The sequence below is a fragment of the Syngnathus scovelli genome, unplaced genomic scaffold (assembly GCF_024217435.2).
Source record: "Syngnathus scovelli strain Florida unplaced genomic scaffold, RoL_Ssco_1.2 HiC_scaffold_61, whole genome shotgun sequence".
In the NCBI taxonomy this organism is placed as follows: Eukaryota; Metazoa; Chordata; class Actinopteri; order Syngnathiformes; family Syngnathidae; genus Syngnathus; species Syngnathus scovelli.
In genome coordinates, this window is record NW_026061643.1 from 135,001 (window position 1) to 140,000 (window position 5,000).

The following is a 5,000-nucleotide window of genomic DNA, read 5'->3' on the forward strand; positions in this document are numbered from 1 at the left end:
CGGCGGGGGCTATTTTCGGCCACTTGGCTCGTGCGCACGGCCTCCCGGATGTGCCGGGCGGGTGCGCGAGCTCGCCGGCCGCTGGAAGTCGAATGAGGCGCCGCGACCACCTCCGCGGTGCTTACAAACAGCCGATCCGCTCGGCGGGGGCTATTTTCGTCCACTTGGCTCGTGCGCACGGCCTCCCGGATATGCCGGGCGGGTGCGCGAGCTCGCCGTCCGCTGGAAGTCGAATGAGGCGCCGCGACCACCTCCGCGGTGCTTATAAACAGCCGATCCGATCGGCGGGGGCTATTTTCGGCCACTTGGCTCGTGCACACGGCCTCCCGGATGTGCCGGGCGGGTGCGCGAGCTCGCCGGCCGCTGGAAGTCGAATGAGGCGCCGCGACCACCTCCGCGGTGCTTACAAACAGCCGATCCGCTCGGCGGGGGCTATTTTCGTCCACTTGGCTCGTGCGCACGGCCTCCCGGATGTGCCGGGCGGGTGCGCGAGCTCGCCGGCCGCTGGAAGTCGAATGAGGCGCCGCGACCACCTCCGCGGTGCTTATAAAACGCCGATCCGCTCGGCGGGGGCTATTTTCGGCCACTTGGCTCGTGCGCACGGCCTCCCGGATGTGCCGGGCGGGTGCGCGAGCTCGCCGGCCGCTGGAAGTCGAATGAGGCGCCGCGACCACCTCCGCGGTGCTTATAAACAGCCGATCCGCTCGGCGGGGGCTATTTTCGGCCACTTGGCTCGTGCGCACGGCCTCCCGGATGTGCCGGGCGGGTGCGCGAGCTCGCCGGCCGCTGGAAGTCGAATGAGGCGCCGCGACCACCTCCGCGGTGCTTATAAACAGCCGATCCGCTCGGCGGGGGCTATTTTCGGCCACTTGGCTCGTGCGCACGGCCTCCCGGATGTGCCGGGCGGGTGCGCGAGCTCGCCGGCCGCTGGAAGTCGAATGAGGCGCCGCGACCACCTCCGCGGTGCTTATAAACAGCCGATCCGCTCGGCGGGGGCTATTTTCGGCCACTTGGCTCGTGCGCACGGCCTCCCGGATGTGCCGGGCGGGTGCGCGAGCTCGCCGGCCGCTGGAAGTCGAATGAGGCGCCGCGACCACCTCCGCGGTGCTTATAAACAGCCGATCCGCTCGGCGGGGGCTATTTTCGTCCACTTGGCTCGTGCGCACGGCCTCCCGGATGTGCCGGGCGGGTGCGCGAGCTCGCCGGCCGCTTGAAGTCGAATGAGGCGCCGCGACCACCTCCGCGGTGCTTATAAACAGCCGATCCGCTCGGCGGGGGCTATTTTCGGCCACTTGGCTCGTGCGCACGGCCTCCCGGATGTGCCGGGCGGGTGCGCGAGCTCGCCGGCCGCTGGAAGTCGAATGAGGCGCCGCAACCCCCTCCGCGGTGCTTATAAACAGCCGATCCGCTCGGCGGGGGCTATTTTCGGCCACTTGGCTCGTGCGCACGGCCTCCCGGATGTGCCGGTCGGGTGCGCGGGCTCGCCGGCCGCTGGAAGTCGAATGAGGCGCCGCGACCACCTCCGCGGTGCTTATAAACAGCCGATCCGCTCGGCGGGGGCTATTTTCGGCCACTTGGCTCGTGCGCACGGCCTCCCGGATGTGCCGGGCGGGTGCGCGGGCTCGCCGGCCGCTGGAAGTCGAATGAGGCGCCGCGACCACCTCCGCGGTGCTTATAAACAGCCGATCCGCTCGGCGGGGGCTATTTTCGGCCACTTGGCTCGTGCGCACGGCCTCCCGGATGTGCCGGGCGGGTGCGCGAGCTCGCCGGCCGCTGGAAGTCGAATGAGGCGCCGCGACCACCTCCGCGGTGCTTATAAACAGCCGATCCGCTCGGCGCGGGCTATTTTCGGCCACTTGGCTCGTGCGCACGGCCTCCCGGATGTGCCGGGCGGGTGCGCGAGCTCGCCGGCCGCTGGAAGTCGAATGAGGCGCCGCGACCACCTCCGCGGTGCTTATAAACAGCCGATCCGCTCGGCGGGGGCTATTTTCGGCCACTTGGCTCGTGCGCACGGCCTCCCGGATGTGCCGGGCGGGTGCGCGAGCTCGCCGGCCGCTGGAAGTCGAATGAGGCGCCGCGACCACCTCCGCGGTGCTTATAAACAGCCGATCCGCTCGGCGGGGGCTATTTTCGGCCACTTGGCTCGTGCGCACGGCCTCCCGGATGTGCCGGGCGGGTGCACGAGCTCGCCGGCCGCTGGAAGTCGAATGAGGCGCCGCGACCACCTCCGCGGTGCTTATAAACAGCCGATCCGCTCGGCGGGGGCTATTTTCGGCCACTTGGCTCGTGCGCACAGCCTCCCGGATGTGCCGGGCGGGTGCGCGAGCTCGCCGGCCGCTGGAAGTCGAATGAGGCGCCGCGACCACCTCCGCGGTGCTTATAAACAGCCGATCCGCTCGGCGGGGGCTATTTTCGGCCACTTGGCTCGTGCGCACGGCCTCCCGGATGTGCCGGGCGGGTGCGCGAGCTCGCCGGCCGCTTGAAGTCGAATGAGGCGCCGCGACCACCTCCGCGGTGCTTATAAACAGCCGATCCGCTCGGCGGGGGCTATTTTCGGCCACTTGGCTCGTGCGCACGGCCTCCCGGATGTGCCGGGCGGGTGCGCGAGCTCGCCGGCCGCTGGAAGTCGAATGAGGCGCCGCGACCACCTCCGCGGTGCTTATAAACTGCCGATCCGCTCGGCGGGGGCTATTTTCGGCCACTTGGCTCGTGCGCACGGCCTCCCGGATGTGCCGGGCGGGTGCGCGAGCTCGCCGGCCGCTGGAAGTCGAATGAGGCGCCGCGACCACCTCCGCGGTGCTTATAAACAGCCGATCCGCTCGGCGGGGGCTATTTTCGGCCACTTGGCTCGTGCGCACGGCCTCCCGGATGTGCCGGGCGGGTGCGCGAGCTCGCCGGCCGCTGGAAGTCGAATGAGGCGCCGCGACCACCTCCGCGGTGCTTACAAACAGCCGATCCGCTCGTCGGGGGCTATTTTCGTCCACTTGGCTCGTGCGCACGGCCTCCCGGATATGCCGGGCGGGTGCGCGAGCTCGCCGGCCGCTGGAAGTCGAATGAGGCGCCGCGACCACCTCCGCGGTGCTTATAAACAGCCGATCCGATCGGCGGGGGCTATTTTCGGCCACTTGGCTCGTGCGCACGGCCTCCCGGATGTGCCGGGCGGGTGCGCGAGCTCGCCGGCCGCTGGAAGTCGAATGAGGCGCCGCGACCACCTCCGCGGTGCTTACAAACAGCCGATAGGCTCGGCGGGGGCTATTTTCGTCCACTTGGCTCGTGCGCACGGCCTCCCGGATGTGCCGGGCGGGTGCGCGAGCTCGCCGGCCGCTGGAAGTCGAATGAGGCGCCGCGACCACCTCCGCGGTGCTTATAAACAGCCGATCCGCTCGGCGGGGGCTATTTTCGGCCACTTGGCTCGTGCGCACGGCCTCCCGGATGTGCCGGGCGGGTGCGCGAGCTCGCCGGCCGCTGGAAGTCGAATGAGGCGCCGCGGCCACCTCCGCGGTGCTTATAAACAGCCGATCCGCTCGGCGGGGGCTATTTTCGGCCACTTGGCTCGTGCGCACGGCCTCCCGGATGTGCCGGGCGGGTGCGCGGGCTCGCCTGCCGCTGGAAGTCGAATGAGGCGCCGCGACCACCTCCGCGGTGCTTATAAACAGCCGATCCGCTCGGCGGGGGCTATTTTCGGCCACTTGGCTCGTGCGCACGGCCTCCCGGATGTGCCGGGCGGGTGCGCGAGCTCGCCGGCCGCTGGAAGTCGAATGAGGCGCCGCAACCACCCCCGCGGTGCTTATAAACAGCCGATCCGCTCGGCGGGGGCTATTTTCGGCCACTTGGCTCGTGCGCACGGCCTCCCGGATGTGCCAGGCGGGTGCGCGGGCTCGCCGGCCGCTGGAAGTCGAATGAGGCGCCGCGACCACCTCCGCGGTGCTTATAAACAGCCGATCCGCTCGGCGGGGGCTATTTTCGGCCACTTGGCTCGTGCGCACGGCCTCCCGGATGTGCCGGGCGGGTGCGCGAGCTCGCCGGCCGCTTGAAGTCGAATGAGGCGCCGCGACCACCTCCGCGGTGCTTATAAACAGCCGATCCGCTCGGCGGGGGCTATTTTCGGCCACTTGGCTCGTGCGCACGGCCTCCCGGATGTGCCGGGCGGGTGCGCGGGCTCGCCTGCCGCTGGAAGTCGAATGAGGCGCCGCGACCACCTCCGCGGTGCTTATAAACAGCCGATCCGCTCGGCGGGGGCTATTTTCGGCCACTTGGCTCGTGCGCACGGCCTCCCGGATGTGCCGGGCGGGTGCGCGAGCTCGCCGGCCGCTGGAAGTCGAATGAGGCGCCGCAACCACCCCCGCGGTGCTTATAAACAGCCGATCCGCTCGGCGGGGGCTATTTTCGGCCACTTGGCTCGTGCGCACGGCCTCCCGGATGTGCCAGGCGGGTGCGCGGGCTCGCCGGCCGCTGGAAGTCGAATGAGGCGCCGCGACCACCTCCGCGGTGCTTATAAACAGCCGATCCGCTCGGCGGGGGCTATTTTCGGCCACTTGGCTCGTGCGCACGGCCTCCCGGATGTGCCGGGCGGGTGCGCGAGCTCGCCGGCCGCTTGAAGTCGAATGAGGCGCCGCGACCACCTCCGCGGTGCTTATAAACAGCCGATCCGCTCGGCGGGGGCTATTTTCGGCCACTTGGCTCGTGCGCACGGCCTCCCGGATGTGCCGGGCGGGTGCGCGAGCTCGCCGGCCGCTGGAAGTCGAATGAGGCGCCGCGACCACCTCCGCGGTGCTTATAAACAGCCGATCCGCTCGGCGGGGGCTATTTTCGGCCACTTGGCTCGTGCGCACGGCCTCCCGGATGTGCCGGGCGGGTGCGCGAGCTCGCCGGCCGCTGGAAGTCGAATGAGGCGCCGCGACCACCTCCGCGGTGCTTATAAACAGCCGATCCGCTCGGCGGGGGCTATTTTCGGCCACTTGGCTCGTGCGCACAGCCTCCCGGATGTGCCGGGCGGGTGC